Source organism: Balaenoptera physalus, assembly GCF_965194825.1.
Source record: "Balaenoptera physalus genome assembly, chromosome: X".
NCBI classification, from domain to species: Eukaryota; Metazoa; Chordata; class Mammalia; order Artiodactyla; family Balaenopteridae; genus Balaenoptera; species Balaenoptera physalus.
This window is the reverse complement of record NC_138903.1, coordinates 16879811-16903675: the sequence shown is the minus strand read 5'-3', so window position 1 is coordinate 16903675 and position 23865 is coordinate 16879811. Positions and strand designations below refer to the sequence as shown.

At 41.3% G+C, this 23865-nt stretch overlaps 1 protein-coding gene across 10 annotated transcripts in view; it reads left to right on the top strand.

Moving 5' to 3' along the window:
- Nucleotides 1–3316: 3316 nt before the first annotated feature.
- Nucleotides 3317–23865, top strand: part of ADGRG2 (adhesion G protein-coupled receptor G2) — a 140569-nt gene continuing 120020 nt past the window's right edge. For 8 of the 10 annotated variants that reach the window (XM_082446978.1, XM_082446989.1, XM_082446988.1 and 5 more), the window contains exon 1: nt 3606–3717. The gene's annotated coding sequence lies outside the window, so the exon portion shown is untranslated. Of the gene's footprint in view, nt 3718–4157; nt 4227–23865 lie in introns of those variants that run through there. The other 2 variants (XM_082446990.1, XM_082446985.1) reach the window with 2 other exon arrangements.

The window sequence follows — 23865 nt, the reverse complement described above, 5'->3', positions numbered from 1 at the left end:
TCATCTCCTGGTTCTCTATCTGATGCATTTGCCATCCCAACATTCCATCTTTTGTACTCAGGCATTAAGACAGTGGGAGGGGACTCCCCTGGTGGTGCAGTGGATAGGACTCCACGTTCCCAATGTAGGGGGCCCGGGTTCAATCCCTAGTCAGGGAACTAGATCCCACATGTGTGCCGCAACTGAGTTCACATGCCACAACTAAGGAGCCCTGGAGCGCAACTAAGGAGCCCATGTGCTGCAACTAAGGAGCTGGTGAGCCGCAACTAAGGAGCCCACCTGCCGCAACTAAGACCCAGTGCAAACAAATAAATTAAAAAAAAAAGACAGCAGGAGCTTGAGAGTGACACTCTGCCTGATTCCAATTCTGGCTCTACTACTTCCTAGCTGTGGATCTTGGGAGAAGCTATTTAACTTCTCTGTGCCTCTGTTTCCTCAGCTGCAATCCACAGTGGGTTGCCATGAGGATTTAGTAACAAAGTATAAAGTAAAGATGTAAAAACCGAGTATGTTATCATCATCATCATCATCATCATCATTCTAGTTCCTCATCCCACTCTTTTGCTTTGCACCCAAGTCCCATGTTCTCTTTGTGCTCATTTCCCTTGGGAAATAATGAATCTGTTTGAGGCCATTGTGTAGTATGTTTTTAGACTAGCCACAGGGAAAGTTGCATTTCAAGTTCTAAGGAGAGAGCTGGGCCCTGAGCACTGGCGAGCTGTCCTCCTCTGCCACCTCCCTTTGCTGCCCACATGAAGGGGTCCAACCAGTGGAAGAGGGCAATGAGACAAGGACTTAGGCCCTCCCCACTCAGTCTCTGCCATGTTTCCTGACCAACCGACGTCTGGGGATCAAACTCTATCACTGGTTCAAAGACCCTGTGGGGCAAGAGCCAAAATTGCCCACTCTCCAATTGCTGGGCCATCAGCCCACGGGCTGTGGATGAGCCAAAATTGCCCACTCTCCAATTGCTGGGCCATCAGCCCACGGGCTGTGGATGATTTAACCACAAATCCTAAGCACCCACGGCCTTCCTTCATGTCACCAGACAGTGCCTATGTAGGAAGCGTGTGACCAGGGCCCCCTCTCTCGGAAAAGGCAGAGAGCCCCATGGCTGGAGGGCCGGGGCCCCTCTTCAGCCCCAGCCTCTTTACTCTTCTGTTGATCCTGATGGCAGAGTTTTGCTGATCTGAGAGTTTGTCAAGGAGAATGAAAGTTTGCCTGGAAGTGCATCAAAATAGGAATTTTAAGTTTTAGGCTAAGCAGTATCTCATTTGTGTATTTTAGATATAGTTCCCCAAAGTGCCCTTTTTTTTTTTTTTTTTTTTAAACGGCCAGGTTGTTTAAAGGAAAAGCATACTTATTCTGGTATTGCTCTTTAGAATTTCAAGCAACTTTTTTTTTTTTTTTAACATCTTTATTGGAGTATAATTGCTTTACAATGGTGTGTAAGTTTCTGCTTTATAACAAAGTGAGTCAGCTATACATATACATATGTCCCCATGTCTCCTCTCTCTTGTGTCTCCCTCCCACCCTCCCCCTATCCCACCCCTCTAGGTCAAGCAACTTTTTTTTTTTTTCAAGCAACTTTTAATATGAGCTCTACATATATTAACTTTTTATTGAAGTAAAACATACATAGAGAAAAGTACACATATCATAGGTGAGCAGCTCAATGAATTTTCACAAACTTAACAGATCCATGTAAGTAGCACCCAGATCAAGAAACATTACCTGTACCCCATAAATCCTTCTTATCATCCTTATAACTGCTTCCAGCCATCAACTCCCCAATGACCACCATTCTGACTTCTAACTTCACAGATTGGTTTTGCCTGTTTTATACTTTGTATAAATGGAACCACATAGTATGTATGCTTTTGTGCCTGACTTCCTTCGCTCAATATTGCTTATGAGGTCCATCTACACTCAGCGTGGCAGCGGCTTGTGCATTCACTGTCTGGTATTCCATTTTGAGACTATACCACTGCAATGTTTTCAGTCCATTCTACTGCTGATGCACATTTGGGTAGCTTCCAATCTGGGGCTATTACAAATATATGGCTATGAACATTCTCGTTCCTTTCATCTGGTAGACAGAGGCACTCATTTCTGTTGAGTATATACCTAGGTGGGGAACTGGGACATCAGGTAGTTGTGTGCTCAGTTTTAATCGATTCTGCCCAATAGCAGTGTATGAGATTTCTGGAGGCTCTACACAATATGAAGTCTTTTCTAACATATGCAAGTGTTAAGTTAATGCAAATGGAAACAATTTAACCCTTTGGAATAGCATTCAATCTATTTATTAAAATATACTATTTTACTCTTCATCACAATTCTGCCTCCAACTTGTTATGTAACCTGGGTGAGCTTCCTGCCGTCCACTCCCCCTTAATCCAACACTTTCCATTCACTTATCTAGCTAGAATGTTGTGAGTGTTAATCAACTGGTGTTTGCAAAACAAAATCAACCCCCTCCTGCAAAGCAGAGTATATATCTCATGGGTGTTGTGTTTAATATGGCAGAGCCAGCCAGGGCTGTGCTCTGCAGATCTGCACTTTATAAACATCCTCTCCATAGCTCTGAATGCAATTCAGAATCTAGAATTTTGTTTTACTGGTAAAGAAAAATGGAATATTCTCCTGTAGATTTTAATGAAAGAAAGAGAATGGTGCTTTGAAAGTGATAAAGCATCTTGCAAATATTGGAGTTAGTTGACTACAAAGAGGAGGGCTGGAGAGGGTAGTGTGGGGATGGTGTAAAAGGGGCCAGAGGGGGAATTCAGAGCGCTTTCCCCCTGGCCTCTACAACCAATTCTTATTGTAGAACCGAGCTAAGTTCCCCTGGGCCTCGGTTTTCCCATCTGTAACATTGGGTACTTTGACAAGCTGGTTAGGTGATCTGTAAATCCTATCCGGATCTAGTTTTTATTCTAGAATGTGCAGAGGAAGGAGATGCTGACAGAAAAGGTAGAGGGGACCAGGGACAACTCACTTCATATACTACCCCCCACCCCCCAGCAGTCAGAGCGCTGGGGATCCCAGTTTCTAGGTATCCGGTGTACCAGGTAACCACGGAACCGAATTCGTTCTCAGGCCCTTTTCCTTTTACCGACCTCTGCAAATCCCCCTCCAAGCGGTCTGACCTCTGCATCAGGAATATTGTGGCAGAGGGGCGACCTCGGGGTTCCCACCCATCACAGTGCACGTTGCTGAAAGTGGTGGAACACGCATTTGGGTACCAGGGCGACCCCTAAAGGTGAGCGGCTGGGTCTGGAGACTGGAGGCCCCTAGGAGCACGCCGAACCGGACGCGGGGCAGCGGAGGTGCTCGCGGTCCAGGGAGTCCAGAAGCGCCACGCGGGCCTCCGCAGGGTGGGGTGGGCCGCTCGGCCCGCGGCCCCTACTTCTCTCCCCGCCCCGCAGCCTGGAACTCCCCCCGGCTTCGGGCGGCCGAGCTGCTCGCTCACACCCTCCTCCCTCCGCGCCCCGCCCGCTCCCCACCTCCGCGTCCAGCCTCGCAGCTGCTGAGCGCCGGACGCGCCGGACGCGCCACGCCGCGCTGGGCCGCTGAAGAGCAGGCCGGCAAGCCGTCCGGGAGCGGCGGGGGCGGTGCCCAGCCCGCGGGAGGGAGGAGGAGGGCCGCGGCCCGAGGGAAAGGGAAAAACGAGGGCTGGAGGGCGCCAGCAGCCAGCCCGTCGGCGGGGACCGGCAGGTAAGCGCGCGGCGCCAGGATGGGTCTGTCTCCTCGGGCTCCTGAGACCCGGCCGGGGAGCCGCGGAGCTGGCGACCGGCGCGGGCGGCTCGGGCGCAGCGCCTGGACCTGGAGTGCGACGGGACGGCGGGGCGAACGCTCCCTCCGCCCGACTGCGGCTCTGAGCCGGGGCCCTGGGCCGCCCTGAAAGGCGGAGGCTGAGGGCCGAGCTCCGGGAGCTGGCACCCCGACAGTGGGAGAGTGCGCGCCGTGGGAAAGGGGGCTCTGGCGACGCGTTCTCCGAGGGAGAGGGGCGTGTGTAACCGAAAGCTTAAAACGGGCTCCAGCTCTCCCCACCCCTCCGCGAAAAAGAGCCACGAGCTTTGTTCGCGCGGGCGGTCTTCCAGACCCGACTGCTGGGGACTCAGTTTGCCGCGCCGCGCAGTGGGTGCGGCGGAGCCTGCGGAGCGCGGACGCGACCCGGGCCCCAGACGGCTTGGCGCAGCAGCGTCTGGCTGGACGCAGAGCAGGTGGCTAAGGGCGCGGCGGGACGGAGCGGCAGCCAGGAGCCTGAGGGTGGGGACAGGAGACTGGAGGTCTCGGGTGAGCGCTTTTCGACAGGGACTTGCCATATCAAGGCTCCGGAGCTATATACGTTTCAGGTGAGGAGAGGGAGCGCTGGCGGCCTCCTGAGAGCCAGATGAGGCAGGCAGCAGAGGTTTTCCGTGGCTGCTTCGACAGTGACACTTATTTGTATGTACCGTCCACACGAATTCCCTGGGAATCTTGTAAAAATACAGATTCTGATTCAGTAGGTCCGGCCGGGGTGGGGCCCGACAGTCTGCATTTCTGACAGGCTCTCAGATGCAGCTCCATGGGTCACACTTTACACGGCAGGCCCTGCAGAAGTACTTTTTGTCCAACAGGCTGAAAACCTTAGGAAAACTGGGACATTGGGAGAGGAGGTCCTAAGACTTTACAATCCCACCTCCACCCCAAATACGCACATTAAAACGATTGCTACTCATTTAGTAGCAAAATGCTTTTACTCTTCTTACTGGGTTACCAGCGAAATACATTATGTGATAGTAGAGCTGGCTTCATGGGCATGCAACCTGTATTTGGTTTAATGTTCTGCTGTTGCTGTCGAAATTCTGAATAATTTTTGAACAAGGGGCTTCGCATTTTTATTTTGCACTAAGCCCCACAAATTATGTAGCTGATCCGTAGGCAGAAAAAGGACCCATTTCTTTGATCAGTGTTCATAGCTGGTGGGTGATGGAGAGTGAAGGTTTATTAAGCAAAGACTAGCTAGATGTTGCAGTTCCTTCCATCTTTCTCAACTTCTTTTCAGCTATTTTAAGAGATAAGCCTATGAGTATAATTTCAGTTCTACATGGTATGACAATATTTATTTTAAAAATAATATTAATAATTTATTAAGAGCTTAATTATTAATACAGTTAAGTTCGATGTTGTAATAGTTTGCGAATTGAGTGACAAAGGCGTGTGCTATTTTCAAAGGATTGGGGAGTTTTTATTTAGTGTCCCAAAGTTTTGCTTACTTAAGATCTAAAATGAGCTGGACATTGCTAAATTGGCTGCTTTTTCAGCTCAAATGCAAAGCTGGAAAATAAAAAGTGGCCAAATTTTGAAGCCGTTCAGGGGTATTGCTTTACAGGGCCTCAGTGCGACGCCAGCCCCTATCGGATTCCCTCTGCTTTTATCATTCCCACATCCCTGCAAGGTGACTTTCATTAAAAGGGGGATAGAGCAGACTTTGCTATTGAAAAACACTGAAGAAATGCAGGGCCAGCATTAGTGTTTTCTGTGAATAATTCTTGCCCCAAACCCACAGATTCCAGGTGTATGTACTTTTCTAGAGAGAAAAAAAAAATGTTGGAGACACAGAAAAGAAAAAAAATGGAACTTTAATTATGGATATGATTTTGTTCAGCAGAGGGAGGAAAAAGCCTGGGAAGTGGCATTTCATTGGCGGGTTTGGCAGGCAAAGGAGAGCTGCTGTGTTTCTGGTACCATGAACAGCCTTCCAGAAATGGCAGAGTGAGTTTGCTCAGGTGTTAGGGAGAGCCAGTAAGGAAGCTGCTCTTCCACGGCTAACGTGGTCATTCTGGGTGCTCCAGTGTGGCTGTGGTGTGCCTGAGGCTGGTTGGGGACTCAGCGAGGGGGACATCACCGTGAGGTTCCTAGTGCTTTCACAGCGTACATGAAACTGACAAACACATTTTTCCATTTTGCTGCCTGAGAGTGCCAAGTCAGTTCAAATACACGCTACAAACTGGGAAGAGCACCATTACATTGAAAAAGAAAGAGAGAGCTGGGGGTGGGGGGGAGGGGAAGAATGCATTTCTGTGGTGTTAATAATTCTGAAGATAGAAAGGAGAGATTCTGCCTTTAGTAAAAACCTGGGAGCTGGCTTTTATGCCTCACTGAGAAAGGCCTTCGCTACCTCAAGATAGAGGAAAACAATTTTTCTGCTAAAATGTTCATGGTGTTAAAAATACATGGGTCTTTAATCCACATGGAAATTATCTGGGGGTTGTGGTGTGAGGTGGGAGATGTTGGACGTTCAGAAATGGGGTAAACATTTGGGAAAAATTGTCATAAATCCCCTCAATCAAAGTCTGTGAACACTGTGTTCCATTTTATAAATCTACTTAATTCTTGAGCCGATTCCATGTTTTAAAAATTGAAGTACAATTGTAAAGAAATTATGCTCCAATAAAGATGTTAAAAAAAAATTGAAGTACAGTTTATTTACAATAACATTCACCCTTTTTAGTGTACAGTTCTCTGTGAGCTTTGACAAATACATGTAGTCATGTAACCACCACCATGGTCAAGATATAGAAGAAGTCCATCACTCCAAAAAGTTCCTTATTGACACTTTGTAGTCAACCCCTCCCACCACTCTCAGCCCCTGGCAACCACTGATTTGTTTTGTGTCCCTATGAATTTGTCTTTTCCAGAATGTCCTGTGAATGGATTCATACACGATGTAGCCTTCTGAGTCTGGCTTCTTTCACCTGGCATAATGCATTTGAGATTCACCCATGTTGTGTGAATCAGTAATTTGTTCCTTTTTATTGCTGAGTAATATTCCACAGTTTGTCCATTTACCAACTTTTGGTGATTATGAATAGGGCCAATGTAAACGTTCACATACAGCTTTCAGTGTGAACATAAGTTTTCATTTCACTCCAGTAAATACCTAGAAGTAGGATTGCTGTATTGTGTGGTAAATTTAACTTGATAAGAAACTGCTGAACTTTTCCTAAGTGGCTACACCAGCGTGCACTCCCACCAGCGATGTATGAGAGGTCCTGTTGCTTGGCATCCTTGCCAGCCCTTGGTATTGTCAGCTTATTTTATTCCAGCCATTCCAGTAGGTTTGTGGCGGCATCTCTGTCGTTTTAGTTTGCGCTTCCCTGGTAACTAATGATGTTGAGCATCTTTTTGTGTGCTTTTTGGTCATTTGTATATCTTCTTCTATGAAATGTCTATTTTTTTTTATTGTATTGTGTGTCATTATTGAATCATAAAAGTTCTCCATACATCTGTGCACAAGTTCTCTGTCAGATATATGTATTGCAAACATTTGCTTTTAGTCTGTGGCTTGCCTTTTCATTTTCTTTATTTTTTAAAAAAATTGTGGTAGGAATACCTAACATGAGGTTTACCCTCTTAACAAATTTTGAAGTGTCCAATACAGTATTGTGAACTATAGGCATGGTGTAGTACAGCGGATAGCTAGAACTTTTTCATCTTGCATGACTGAAACTTTGTACCCTTCGAGCAGCAATTCCCCATTTCCCCCTCCCTCCAGCCCCTGGCAACCACCATTCTACTCTCTGTTTCTGTGAGTTTGACTATTTTAGTTGACTCATACCTCATATAAGTGGAATTAATGATTTTTTTTTTGAAGAGCACCAGTTTTAAATTTTGATAAGGTCTAATTTATCAGGTTTTTTTCCTTCTATGAATAGCACTTTTAGTAACCTGTCTGATAAATCTTTGTCTACCTCACATTTACCAAGATTTTCTCTTGTGCCACAACCTAGACATTTTATAGTTTTATCTTTTATATGTAGGTTTACGACTTCATTTTTTTAAATTAATTAATTTATTTTTGGCTGCGTTGGGTCTTCATTGCTGCACGCGGGCTTTCTCTAGTTGTGGTGAGTGGGGGCTACTCTTCATTGCGGTGGCCTCTCTTGTTGTGGAGCACAGGTTCCAGGTGCACGGGCTTCAGTAGTTGTGGCGTGTGGGCTCAGTAGTTGTGTCTCGTGGGCTCTAGAGCTCAGGCTCAGTAGTTGTGGCGCACGGGCTGAGTGGCTCTGCAGCATGTGGGATCTTCCTGGACCAGGGCTCAAACCTGTGTCCTCTGCATCGGCAGGCGGATTCTTAACCACTGCGCCACCAGGGAAGTCCCACGACTTCATTTTGAGTTAGTTTTTGTATGCATCAAGGTTCACTCTTTTCCGTATAGATAGTTGCCAGTTGTTGCAACACTGTTTGTTGAAAAGACTATACTTTTCCCTCATTGTATCCCCTTGTCCCCTTTGTCAAAAATGAATTTACTGAGTATGTGTGGGTTTAATTTTGAACTCTCTTCTGTTCCATCGATCTGTACATCTGTCCTTATACCTATACCACACTGTTACACATTCTTTTTTTTTTTTTTTAATAAGAGGGTATTGTGTTGTTTTTAAAAAAAAATTTTTTTTGTTTCTTTTTTTATTTTTTGGCCACGCTGCATGGCATGTGGGATCTTAGTTCCCCAACCAGGGATGGATCCTTCACCCCCTGCATTGGAAGCTCGGAGTCTTAACCACTGGACTGTCAGGGAAGTCCCACACATTGTTGTTAGGTGAATTCCTAGACTGTTTTGTTTGTAATTTGTATTGCTTTTAGAAATTGTATCCTTTTTTGCCCATTTCATTTTATTTTTATTATTTTTATTTATTTATTTATTGGCTGCTTTGGGTCTTCCTTGCTGCACAGGCTTTCTTTAGTTGCGGTGAGCAGGGGCTACCTTCATTGCAGTGCGTGGGCTTCTCATTGCAGTGCAGTGGCTTCTCTTATTGCGGAGCATGGGCTCTAGGTGCGTGGGCTTCAGTAGTTGTGGCTCGCGGGCTCTAGAGCACAGGCTCAGTAGTTGTGCGCACGGGCTTAGTTGCTCCGCGGCACGTGGAATCTTCCCGGCCCAGGACTCGAACCCGTGTCCCCTGTATTGGCAGGCGGATTCTTAACCACTGCGCCACCAGGGAAGCCCCCCCATTTTATTTTGTTGTGACTATACTACTGTATAGACAGGCTTTTAAATTTTTTTGTAGGTCTAACATATTCAAGCCATGTTACTGAACTTTCATTAGTTCTCATAGTTTTTCAGTCAGTTTTCTTGAATTTTCAAGGTCAACAATCAAAGGGGCTGCAAATGGCAATGGTATAGGGGTCCCTCCCCGCCCCCAATATTTTTTCGTCCGTTTGTCTGGTCTCCTTAGTGGCTAGGCTGCTCTGTAGAGCAGCGTTGAGTAGTATCTGACTCAGGTGGGAACGCTTCTCATAGCTTACCACTAGGTATTCTGCTTGCTGTGGAGTTCTGGCAGTTACCCTTATTAGTACCTTCAGGAGGTTTTCTTTCCATTTTTAGCTTTGAAATGTTCTAAAATTTAATTTTAAAATTTCTTGTTCTGCTTGGTTTTTTTTTTTTTTTTTTTCATTGAAAGCCTAACAGTTTAGAGGTGAGTCAGTCATCCCAGCTTTGGGAGGTCATATTTTGATCTTCTTCCCTGGAGAAGAAGATAGTGTAGCAGAAGTCAATTCATTTTATTTAGACTAGGAAGAAACTACCTTTGGAGCTTTTTTTATAATGTTCTCATTTGGGGGGGATGCCAGGTACAGCGAGGAAGGGAGAGAATAAAGGTACAGTTTATATATAAATAAATATCTTATGTATAAATCAGATAGCTTTTTGTAGTGTTTTTCAAACTTTCCTGCCCACCATTCACAGTGAAAAGTATAGATCTCAACCCAGTATGAACATACCTGTATATAATTGAAACAGAATCTCACGAAGTATTATGCATCTTTCCTCTGTGCAGTGTGTTCTGAAAATTTCAGTTCTCTTCCATCTGTTCTACTTCATTTAAAAATGATGATCATGACCCTCTGCATTGATTTGACACTCTTTCATATAACCCTGTTTTATAAAACTGTTCATTTAGGTTCTAAGCCCCCAAACTGCTGAACTGTGTCCAGGACAGATTCATTTTATATCAGATCCTGTTATGATACAAAGTGAGTTCATTTTTAATACCCTAAGATAGTGGTAGCTACCCAGATTTTTCTCTTGAATTAGGATATAGCCTCTAACCCAGTCTCCCAGCACCCACTCTTGACCCCAGAGAATTGCCAGTAAAGGCAGTCTTGTAAATCCACTGCTCAAAACCTCTAACAGCCTCTACCACATTTACACTAAACCCCCAGCTGCTCCCTGTAGCCTCTGAGGCCCTATATGACTTTTATCTCATTCTTCCCACACTTCTCCAGATACACCAGCCTTCTTGCTATTCATCCCCCAAGCCAAGCATTTTCCTGCTTCCCAGCTTTAGTATTTGTGGTGCTACCTGCCTGGAGCACCATTTCACCAGATAATCACATAACTTGTCCCTCTGTTTCATTTGGGTCTTCTCTAACCCTCATTCTAAATCAGCATTCCTCACCTACCACTATAAATGTCCACCCCCTCATCCCACTTTTGTTTTCTTGTAACACTATTATCTGCAATTATATTATTTAGTTATTCGTTCACTGATTCCGTGTCCCTTTTTTTCCCTGCTGGAATACAGGAGGGCAGGGACTTTGTGTATCTTGCTCACAGTTGTATTTTCAGGACCTAGAACAGTGGGACATAGTAGGTGCTCAATAAATATTTGTTGAATGGATGAATGAGTGCACCTAGAATCTAGAAGAAATCAGGCACTAATCCTAAGAGAAATTCAAATTCAGTTTTGGTGTGGAAATTTCTTTAGGTTAAGCATAGAGTATATTTTATTTTTGTTTTTAGTTTATTTATTTTTAGAGTATATTTTAATGTAAGTCATTAATCAACAGACGTCTGGTATCCACTACATTTCTGACTCTGATAATAATAATGATAACTAACAGCTAATATTTATTGGACAGGCAGTGCTCAATTTACGTATATTAACTCATTTAACCCTCCCATCCTCTTGGGGCAGGTACTATTATTATCATTTTACAGAGGAGGAAACTGAAGCACGGAGAGGTTAAATACTTTGTCCAAGGTCATACAAATGGTAAGCAGTAGATCCAGGGTTTGAACACAGACCATCTGATTTCAGAGCCTGTGTTTTGTTTTTGTTTTTTTATTGAAGTATAGCTGATTTACAATATCATATTAGTTTCAGGTATATAACATAGCGATTCAGTATTTTTACAGATTATGCTCCATTAAAAGTTGTTACAAGGTAATGGCTATAATTCCCTGTGCTATACACTACATCCTTGTTGCTTATCTATTTTATACATAGTAGTTTGTATCTTTTAATCCCATACCCCTAGCTTGCCCCTCCCTCTTCCCTCTCCCCAGTTGTAACCACTAGTTTGTTTTCTATATCTGTGAGTCTTTTCTGTTTTGCTATATACATTCATTTGTATTATTTTTTAGATTCCACATATAAGTGATATCATACCGTATTTGTCTTTCTCTGTCTGACTTATTTCACTGTCCATCAACAGATGAATAGATAAAGAAGTGGTGTGTGTGTATGCACACACACATACACACACACACAGGAATATTACTCAGTCATGAAAAAGAATAAAACTCTGCCATTTGCAGCAACGTGGATGGACCTAGAGCCTGTGTTCTCAACCACAGTGCTCATAGGAACAAGGAGCATACACAATTCCTGATCTTTATAAACATGTAATGTTATGGTTAGAAGTAAAACAATAACTTTCAGTGTTGATAAGGAGACCAACATTTGGTAAACAGTTCAATTGAATTAGTAGGATGGCTCTTACAAGCCTGATCCAGATTCTTGGGTCATCTGCCTACCACTGCTGTTGTCTTCTTCTTGTCCTGGTATGGGTATCATTTGGGGGTCAGCAGGCCTTTCTATATATCAGTCCAACGCAAAGGCCCTTCTTAAGTGGGAAATATGAATTCAAGAGTCAATTCCCTTCAGTTTCTCTGCATATGAGCTAGTTAATAGTACCTGATAAGGGTCCTTTTATCTAGGTTGGAGACAGTCCTTTAAATGATGCCTTTTCCAGTATGCATAATCTGGTTGCAGGTCACGGGGCATCTGATCTTCATCTAAAGATAGATTGCTGTGATAAGCTTCAGAAACAAACTTCGAGTGTTCTTTTAATAATTCAATTAAACTTTCCAATAATATAACGTAACAACAAGGAGCTATCTGGGAAGTGAGTCTTAAACAGTAAATACAGACCTCAATTAACAAACCTAGAATTTAACACTCACTGAAACAATCTTTTTCTCTCTAAAATTACCCTTATTTCTACCAAATATAGCCAAATTAAGACTGATTGGTTTGCAGAGTAAGTCTGGTTAATTGACCAAATAGGCTCTTTTAAATTGGCTGTGCTGGAACTTTTCATAAGGAATCTCAGGTCGAACTTTTAAAAGGCCTCTCCAGGCTGGGAAATCCATGGCAAGGGCTAGCCAGATTCCACCTGTGATATGTATAGATTTGGGTGAATTCCTCTCTTCTTGAGGTCCACCAAGCATCTTGAGATTCTTGTACATGTCAGGAGGTGACCTTCCTTATTCACCTGATAAGGCTTCTGGGAACCTAAGAGTTTCCAATTTCTGGAGGGATTTGGTAGAGAGAAAATATAAATGTTTCGATTCCGCTTACAAAAGTATAGTTTACCAAGTTGCTGTAAGCCATTATTACCCTGAGGGGAAAGGTTTCCTTATATCTGGAAAACACAGATTAAAAGCCAGTAATATTTCAGACAAAAACCGTGCAAATTATAATCATATTCACCAGTTCACTCAGTCCAATGTAACAAATCCTTTTTGTAACGAATCCAGTTTTATGAAGCCATCAGGTTTTCCTTTAGGATTCTTTAAATTTCTTACCTTGTTCAGCAGTATGGTCTGAAAGTTATTAGAAACCTGTACTTGTCAAAAAGTCCTTTCTATGAATCTTGAAGATGAAACATTTTTGCAAAAGGATCAGAGTAAAACAGTAACTGTCTATGAATGACAAAAAAACTTAAAAAGGCGTGGTTAAACACATGATTACAACGCCATTGACAAAGAAACTTGATCACTGTGGTGACATACAATATTTAAGATGATAACTAGAATTATGACTGATACCATTTTACTAGGATGTATTCAAATTTTAGGAATTCCATATAATTTCTAGTATATCTATATTAATAACATTTACCCATACAATATAACTTAAGTTTTATCCCTCATTTGACAATGCTTCCTATGTAATTTAACATACCAAGCAAGCCTAATTAGTTTAATATTTCTCTTTGATATGCCTTAGGGGCTCTTTGGAAAACTCAAAGTTAGCTAGAGGTCAACGGACTTTAATTAGAATTTGATCTTTGGGAAGTTTGTCAAAAATATTGAAAAGTTTCAAAACACTTGGTCAAACACATAGGTCACTGGGAAACAATACTTGTTCACTTAACCAAAGTGACAATAAAAGATTTCAAAAGCAAATACAGAATGTAACAACAAATTACTTAAAAGGTAAAGAAAATTTACAATCTGATATCAAAAGCAGCTCAGTAGTCCAAAAAACTTTGTTTTCTTAACAGAGGGAAAACCAAACTCCAGTCTTGTACCAGCTTACTGTTAATAACAAAATCAATTTACTTAATTAAATTCAATCTAATCTTAGCCAACCCTGACCATGCACAAAGCACTTTTCTCAGGGTTCCTTTTTTACAAACCTTCCACAACTTTCTGTATCCGTATTAATTTGTCCCTTATTTTCTTTCTCATCCAGAAACAATTAGCTCTAGGACAAAATTACCACTTTTTTCCCTTAGCAAAATGTATTTCTATTCCTCATACCTTCTTTTACTGAAAACACACATCCTACTTTCCTTGCATGCTGAAAAATTTCCCTTATTATTTCTAGTAGCTCTAATTACATATATATTAAAAAAATTTTTTTAATTTTGTTTTTTATTCATTGTGAACTTTTTTTCTTATAAATTTATTTATTTTATTTTTGGCTGCTTTGGGTCTTTGTTGCTGCGCACAGGCTTTTCTCGAGCGGGGGCTACTCTTTGTTGTGGTGCGCGGGCTTCTCATTGTGGTGGCTTCTCTTGTTGTGGAGCACAGGCTCTAGGCGCGTGGGCTCTAGAGCACGGGCTCAGTAGTTGTGGTGCACGGGCTTAGTTGCTCCACGGCATGTGGGATCTTCCCTGGCCAGGGCTCGAACCCGTGTCCCCTGCATTGGCAGGTGGATTCTTAACCACTGAGTCACCAGGGAAGCCCCTATTAAAATTTTTAACCCTTAAAAACCTTCATCTCTAGTGAAAACCAAGAAACAAGCAATTGTGAACATATTCTATAACTTCTAGAAGCATACATTTTCTCATAGCTTAATTTCTTTCCTCAATGTGGTACAAAACGTGTGTCTAATAAACCCAAACATCTTTAGTTTTTCTCTCTTAAGAAGACAAAAATAGGTCAACTTTGAGTTGTTTAGCAATTAATTATTTGAGAATGACCTATATATATCCAATAAACTTGTCATTTAGCTTAATTTAGCAAAACTCTAGAACTTCAAGTTACCAAAAATCTGGAGAGAGTATTTTTGACTCGACATTCCTAAAACATAATTATTCCTAAAGAGTTCAGCAAAAAACTTTTATCTCATTTACCTCTATTTTATTCACTTGTTCTCAACAACTATGTTTAAATTACCCATGAAAACGTTATGAGACATTAGACCAAGTCAGCCAATCATCCCAAGCTGTTTTTCTTGTTGATACATTTTGCAGGAGAAGTAATTTGAACTTATTTGGCTTTCAGTAAACCTAGGTATGATAAAAGTGTTATACTTAATATTGATGATTCAAAAGACATGTCTCTATTAATTAAACTAACAAGCTTAAACTAACTTAAATCCAGATATTAATTTAATACTAAATATCTCCCAGGTCACGTGAACCTGAAGTTCATTTGGGCTAGTTTCTTTTATATTTCTGAGAATTTATATAAGTGCTTAATTTCCTTAAGTTAATTTCCTTTACGTTAATTAAATAGAGTTTAAGTTACTTAAATAGAGCTCATTTACAAATTAATTTGATATTACCACCCAAAGGTAAAGACACGTATTTATAATGCACACAATGACATACATGCATCCAGACAGACAGAGATATCATAGCTTCATTTTAAAATTTAGTCGTGAATCAGGTATTACAATGAAAAAGTCGCTAGTTTATAAATAACAGTTGGAACAAGTTAAGTTTAAAAGGCCTCTTTTCCCTTTTTCCCCCTCAGTCTCAGGAATTGGAGATGGTCTAGAAAAGACAGGAGTTCCTAAGAGCCCTGGTCAAACATTTACATCTCAAGGTACAGGGAAAGAAAAGCCAAGTTCCTCCTAGAAGGACTTGTTCCCTTAGAGTCAGAATTCTGAAAAGATGTTTTGCCAAGCCAGCAAAACCAGTTTTGCATTGTCAGATGAGCCCCGTCTTGGGCATTTTTCTTGAGAATCTAAAGAATACTGTGGCCATGCAATGTTACAAAAAAATACCATTTTGGCTTTAGTCATGGAACCATAACTAAAAGGAGTCCAGTTTTGTAGGATGCATCCTAAAGGACTATTTTTAGGAGCTGAACTTTTGTTTCCCATGTCTGCTAATTAAAATAGTGCACCTTCTTTAACAGAAATACCGCCCCCCCCCCCCAACACACACACACACAAGACAGAAACCAAACCAACTCCAAAAGGTTTAAAGCCAAACCAATTGCAAAAGCAACCTTTGGCTCTTAGTGTGATCAAACCCAACCCTTTCCTCAATACCCAGCAATGGACCTAGGAGGGCACCAGTATATAAGGATAAAAGTTTTCATCCTGCACCATCATGCTGGTTGCTTACCAATAGATGTCTTCCAATCCAAAAGCCGTTCCTTTACTGCAAGCCTAGAATATTGCCCAGGGTTACTAACACTCGATTGACAAGGGAATTCCCCAGCTGGATCCCCAGGTCAAAGGGGTCTGGGCAGCTACTGGATCCACAAAGGGAAAGCCTCGCACTGGCAGAGGGCCAGCAGACCACGGGCAATAACCTCAGAGGAACCTGAGAGGTCCCTTCATGGTTGCCAAACTGTAATCGAGCAAGGTGCTCTTGTGTACGTGGCACAGAAACCCTGACATCGAGTGTTTGCAGCAAAGTAAGGATTTATTGCAGGACACCAAGCAAGGGAAGGGGAGACAAACCTCAAACCTGCCCCCACTTGATCTTTGATTTAGGTGTTTTTTTAAAGGAGGAAGAACAAAGAGGATGGGATTAATCATCGTCTTGTGACATTTCTGTGGAATTTCTTAATCATAGTTTTGGAAGTCAGGATGTCTCTGGTTTATGATTTTCTTGCCGGGTGGTCCATGGCTCGGGGGCCTGTTACCTCAGCTTACCCTGCAGAAACAACCTGAGTTTGTACATTAATGGTGATGTCTATAATAGCAATTTTAGTACATTAATGATGTTATTAATGACAGCAGTTTTAGTCATCTAACTCTGGTTGATTAGTGTTCAGTTAGCACAGGATTGAGGTCAAAAGGGATAAGAAAGGGAATAAAGTTTTGGATAGAGAGATTAATCATAAACTCACTAAGGGAATTTGGTTTTAGGGGGACTTGGTTTCTTTCGTTTCCTTCGTTTCCTTAGCATAAGTGGTTCTCAACTAGGGATGATTTTGCCCCCCTGGGGACACTTGGCAATGTCTGGACATTTTTGGTTGTCATGACTGGCAGGGGTAGGGGTGCTACTGGCATCTAGTGGGCAGAGGCAAGGGACATTGCTAAATATCCTGTAATGCACAGGAAACACCTCCCCACCTCCCTTACTCCTCAACAAATAATTATCTGGCCCAAATATCCGTCATGCTGAGGTTGAGAAGCCCTGCCTTAGCACAGTAGTTCTGCAAGCTGGCTGCCTATTCAAATGACTTGGGGAGTTTTTAGAATGAATGCCGATGTCTAGGTCCAGGTCCTGACCTTAATAAATCGCAAATGGACCTTCAGCATTGCCCGGCAATCCTAGCACACTTGCGTAGTGTGTTTGTCTTTCTATTTTCCAAAACAGCTATTTTACACCTTCTTTTATTTCCTCTGTCCTCCTACTTCAGTTGCTGACTCTGGCTCATTAGACGGGAACCTCCTCATATTCTCACCACCCAGACTCCCAACATGCCCACATTTGTGCAAATACTGGTGCTCCCACTATTACTGTGACTCAAACACCCCACTGTTACTGTGAAACATCCCCAGTGTGTCAAAGACAGGCTTCTTTGCTGGGCTCTGGACTTCTCATCCTCCTTGCCTTCTCAAAGACATGTTCTTTTTTTCCTTTTTTTCATTTTTTTTAAAAAACTTCTTGTTTTGGAAAGAATTTCAAACTTTACAAATAAGTTGCAAAAATAAAAATATTACAGAGAACATCCGTATACCCTTTAACCAGATTCATCTGTTGTTAACATTTGACCCCATTTGCTTCATCCTTTGCACTCTTGCTCACACACATAATTTTTTTCCTGAACCATTTGAGGGTAAGTTACATGCATCATGGCCTTTACTCCTAAGTACTTCAGTATGGATTTTCTAAGAATAAGAATATTCTCTTGGGGGCTTCCCTGGTGGCGCAGTGGTTGAGAATCTGCCTGCCAATGCAGGGGACACGGGTTTGAGCCCTGGTCTGGGAAGATCCCACATGCCGCGGAGCAACTAGGCCCGTGAGCCACAATTACTGAGCCTGCGCGTCTGGAGCTTGTGCTCCGCAACAAGAGAGGCCGCGATAGTGAGAGGCCCGCGCACCGTGATGAAGAGTGGCCCCCGCTTGCCGCAATTAGAGAAAGCCCTCGCACAGAAACGAAGACCTAACACAGCCATAAATAAATAAATTAAAAACTAAATTAAAAAAAAAAAAAAGAATATTCTCTTACATAATTACAGTACTGTTGTCAACTTCAGTAAATTTAATATTGGTAGAGTATTGTTTCTAATCTGCCATTTGTATTCCAATTTTGAAAATAAACCCGATAACATCCTATACAGCATTTTTTTCTCCTAGTTCGGAGTCTGGTCTAGGGTTGTTCAGGCATTTAGTTATCATGTTTCTTAGCCTCTTTTAGTCTGTAACATTTCCACAGCCTTTCTCTGTCTTTTATGACATTGGCTTTGTGGAGGAGGAAAAATCATTTTTCCTCTACCCTTTTAGGTTCCTGGCTGAGACCTCTCTGTAATAAAAAGACATTAATTGGAGAAAAACAAACAGTTTAATAACATGGATACATGGGAGATACTGAGTAACTCTCTGAAATGGCCCAAGCCACCACCTTAAATACCATTTCCAGCTAAAGATAAAAGATGTTGGCTTGGGGGAGGCCAGTTATAGAGTACCAGGCAAAGCACAGTAAACAAGGGTCAGGTTGTAAGGGTCAGGTTGTTATGCGCATTGGTAAAGAGTTTCTAGAGATTCAGAGTCATCCTTTTCTCTGTTATATAATAGCAAGGAAGATTTCCATTGTAAATTTAAATGTCTCTTACAAAAGGGTAACTTCTACTGGGTTTTCAGAGCTTCTCCTGTATCTGCTGTTTCTTAAAAATAATCAGCCTAAAATAATCAATATGCCAAAGAGGCATATTTTGGGGTGTCATATTCTGCTCCCCTTTAGTGTTTAGGATGAAAACAGACCACTTCCCTCTCCTTTTTTAAAATGCTTTTTGTTTATTTATTTATTTATTTATTTATTTATATATATTTTTGGCTGTGTTGGGTCTTCGTTTCTGTGCGAGGGCTTTCTCTAGTTGCGGCAAGTGGGGGTCACTTCATGGCGGTGCACGGGCCTCTCACTATCGTGGCCTCTCTTTTTGCGGAGCACAGGCTCCAGACACGCAGGCTCAGTCGTTGTGGCTCACGGGCCCAGTCGCTCCGTGGCATGTGGGATCTTCCCAGGCCAGGGCTCAAACCCGTGTCCCCGGCATTGGCAGGCAGACTCTCAACCACTGCGCCACCAGAGAAGCCCCCCTCTCCTTTTTTAATACAACATTCCTCATTTTCGGTTTGTCTGATGTTTCTCATGATTAGATACAGGTTATGCATTTGGGGCCAGAATACTGCATAGGTGATGTTGTGTCCTTCTCAGGGTATCACATCTGGGGGCCCACAATGTCCAGATGCCCATCTCTTCCTCGTTGGCAGTGAGTGTTACTGTTGATCACCTGGTCAAGGTGTTGTCTAATTTCTCCACTGAGTAGTTATTGGGTTTTACCTTCCTACCCAGCAGTCTGTGGGAAGACACAAGCAGCCTGCTCCTCATCAGTATTTCCCTCTACATTTAGCATCCAATGATGATTTTTGTCTGATCCAATCTTTAATATGGTAGTTGAAATTAATGATTTTCCAACTCTGGTATTCCCTCCACATTTACCAGTTGGTCCTCAGCAAGAGTCCCTCTTTCTCCCCATTTATTTATTTTTTCACAATTTTATTTTTTAATTTTTATTTTATTTTATTTTTTTGACGAACATGTCATGTTAACTTTTTTTTTTTTTTATACAGCAGGTCCTTATTAGTCATCAGTTTTATACACATCAGTGTATACATGTCAATCCCAAGCACCCAATTCATCACACCACCATCCCCACCCCCCCGGCCACTTTCCCCCCTTGGTGTCCATACGTTTGTTCTCTACCTCTGTGTCTCAATTTCTGCTCTGCAAACCGGTTCATCTGTACCTTTTTCTAGGTTCCACGTATATGCGTTAATATACGGTATTTGTTTTTCTCTTTCTGACTTACTTCACTCTGTATGACAGTCTCTGGATCCATCCACGTCTCTACAAATGACCCAATTTCGTTCCTTTGTATGACTGAGTAATATTCCATTGTATTCCATTGTACCACATCTTCTTTATCCATTCATCTGTCGATGGGCATTTAGGTTGCTTCCATGACCTGGCTATTGTAAATAGTGCTGCAATGAACATTGGGGTGCATGTGTCTTTTTTGAATTATGGTTTTCTCTGGGTATATACCAGTAGTGGGATTGCTGGATCATATGGTAATTCTATTTTTAGTTTTTTAAGGAACCTCCATACTGTTCTCTATAGTGGCTGTATCAATTTAATTTTATATTTTTATTGAAGTATAGTTGATTTACAATGTTTAAGTTTCAGGTGTACAGCACAGTGATTCAGTCATATATATATATGTGTGTGTGTATATATATATATATACATATATATATATATTTTTTTTCCTCTTCAGATTCTTTTCCCCCCTAGGTTATTACAAAGTATTGAGTATAGGTCCTTGTGCTATACAGCAGGTCCTTGTTGGTTATCTACCATTTATTTATTTAATCATGTATTTATTATTATTTAGTATGGACTCATAAATTCCTGTTTTTTCTATGGTTTGTAATTCATTTCTGTACTTAATTATTTTGGTGCTCAAGTTGTGAAGGACTTAATTCTTTTTTTTTTTTTAAATTTTTTAAAGCTTCTTTATTTTGGAATAATTACAGACTCACAGGAAGTTGCAAAAATAGTACAGTGTCCTATATACTGTTCAGCCAGTTTCCGCCAATGATGGCATCTTACATAGCTATAGTACAATATCGAAAATGTTAATGGTTCAGTTTTCACTAATTTTTTTAACCTGCATTCATGTGTGTATGTGATTCAATGCAATTTAACCCCATGTATAGGTTTGTGTAACCACAGTCAAGACACAAACCATTCCATCATCACAGAAGAACTCCTTCATGCCGTGACTATGCATCTGTACCTGCCCCTCACCATACCCTTTGTGGTTTTTTTGTTTTGTTTTGTTTTTGTTTATGCTTCTTACTTTTATAATAGTGGCTTGTGCCATACAGAGTTTTATTAATCCAAAACAATTTTAGTAAATATTGAGATTTTTGTCTCAGAAGGCATTCCTCACATTGATATCATAAAAAAACTGCCTTTTGGTTTCTTCTAGCACTTTTATGCTTTCATTTTTATATTTAAATATTTGACCCCTATGGAATTTATTCTTTTTTTTTTTTCACACACACACACTGTATTTTATTTTTACAAGAGATAAATAAACTGACACCAAGCATTGTAAAATAGATGAGCAAAACAAAAGCAACAGTGATTGCAATTACCAAACACGAAACACACTCATACTATGTCATAATATTGACATTCAGTCCAGTAATCCTCCACTGTAACAGCTCCTTTACTTTGCAGTGAAAATTGATTTGTATATTTTTTGCCTGAGTTCTTGTGGGATTTTTTTTTTTATTCAAACAGAACGTCACAAAAATTATAATCATCCTCATCAGTTCACTCAGTCCCATGTAATTAATTTTTTTTAATCTTGATCTTTTGTTAGCACTTTTATGAATCCATCAGTTTTCCATTAGAGTTCTGATAATGCTTATTCATTCAGTTCAGCAGTATAGTCAGTTACCAGAAACCTGTACTTGTCAGAGTCTTTCCCATGAATTCCTTGAAGATGAAACCCTTTTATAGGAACATTTTTGCAAAAGCATCAGAGTACACCCAGAACTGTCTGTAAATGACAAAAGACTTAAAAATGACCACGGTTAAAGATTTGATGAAAGTTCATAATAATGCAATTGACAAGGAAATTTAGTTATTTCTGAGATGTACATTTTAAAGTAATAACTAGAATTATGGCTTACAACATTATACCAGAACATATAAGAATTTTAGAAATTTCATGTAATGTCTGAAACATTTATATTAACATATTTCCATATAAATAACCCAATGAAAGTTTAGTATTAGTTGTTTTGTTTGTTTTTTTATACTGCAGGTTCTTATTAGTCTCAATTTTATACACATCAGTGTATACATGTCAATCCCAATCACCCAATTCAGCACACCATCATCCCCACCCCACCGCAGTTTTCCCCCCTTGGTGTCCATATGTCTGTTCTCTACATCTGTGTCTCAACTTCTGCCCTGCAAACCGGCTCATCTGTACCATTTTTCTAGGTTCCACATACATGCAGTAATATACGATATTTGTTTTTCTCTTTCTGACTTACTTCACTCTGTATGACAGTCTCTAGATCCATCCACGTCTCAACAAATGACTCAATTTCGTTCCTTTTTATGGCTGAGTAATATTCCATTGTATATATGTACCACAACTTCTTTATCCATTCGTCTGTCGATGGGCATTTAGGTTGCTTCCATGACCTGGCTATTGTAAATAGTGCTGCAATGAACATTGGGGTGCATGTGTCTGTTTGAATTATGATTTTCTCTGGGTATATGCCCAGAAATTCTGTTTCCCTCTTTCTTTCCTGCTTTGCCAAACTTCCCTCTCTCTTTTCTGTATCATTCTCATCAGCTTACAGTCATGCTCTAATATGTATCAACAATATCTTCATTGGCTCCACATCCCCTCCAGTTGCCCTCACATTTCTAGTCACCCCTTCTCAGAGGAACCTCTTAAAAGGCTGCACATGCTTTATTGCCCCACGTTCTTCCCTTGTCTAGTCTAATCAGGGTCCTGTCCTGAGTGAGGCTCTCCTTGGCAGTCCTCGATGAACTCCATGTTGCCAAATTCAGCAGCTGTCCCTTCTCTGACTTATCGTGCTTGACTTTGCAGCAGCATTTGACACAGTCATTTGCTCCTTCTTTGAACACTCTTCTTGTGGCTTTCATTATCCTACACTCTCCTGGTTTTTCTACTCTTGCTGGTGACTTATTCTAAGTCTGCATTTCTGCCCCCCCTCCTCTGCTCAACCTACAAAGGTTGGTGTCCCTCCTAGGCACTGGGACTCAATTCTTTTCTCTTTTCATGTTCTCTCCTGTTATGACCCATCCAGTCTGTGGCTTTACATTCCATCTAGATGCCAGTACCTGCAGCCATGACCTTTCCCACCACACAAGATTTATTAATTCATTCTTTTTAAAAAAATTTTATTGAAGTATAGTTGATTTACAATGTTGTCTTAATATCTGCTGTACAGCAAAGTGACTCAGTTATACATATATATATATTCTTTTTCATATTCTTTTCCATTATGGTTTATCACAGGATATTGAATAGAGTTCCCTGTGCTATACAGTAGGAACTAATTCATTCTTTTAAAAGATTTGTATGTACTCCCTACCCTCCTGCCAAGCTTTATTGAGGTATAATTGACAAATAGGAATCATATATAATTAAGGTATACAATTTGATGCTTTGATATATGTATATAGTGTGAAATGATCACCACACTCAAACTAACTAACATATCCATCACTTCACAGTTACCTTTGTGTGTGTGTTTGTGCGTGTGTGGTGAGAACACTTAGGATCTACCCTTTTAGCAAACTTCAAGTATGCAATAACTGTATTAACTGTAGTCACCATGCTGTATATTAGGTCTCCAGAACTCACTTGTCCCCACCAATTTTAAGAAGTAAACCTCAGGGGACTTACCTGATGGTCCAGTGGTTAAGACTCCATGCTCCCAATGCAGGGGGCCTGGGTTCGATTCCTGGGCAGGGAACTAGATCCTGCATGTTGCAACTAAGGGCCCACATGCTGCAACTAAAAGAGCCCTCATGTCGCAACTAAAGACCCTTCATGCCGCACCTAATATATCTCTCATGCTGCAACTAAAAAGATCCTGCATGCTGCAACTAAGACCCGGTGCGGCCAAATAAATAAATGAATACATATTTTTTTTTTAAAAAAAGAGGTAAACTCCAGCCTCCTTTGCATGGCATTCACACTGCACTACCATTGCTAGGTTAAAATGTAGAATTGATCTTATTGTGTAGTGGGAATTGTCTCAAAAATATCTTTGAGATCTTTATACTGCCTCAGAAATTTCATTGAGAAACACTAGAAAACAATGTTGATAAAT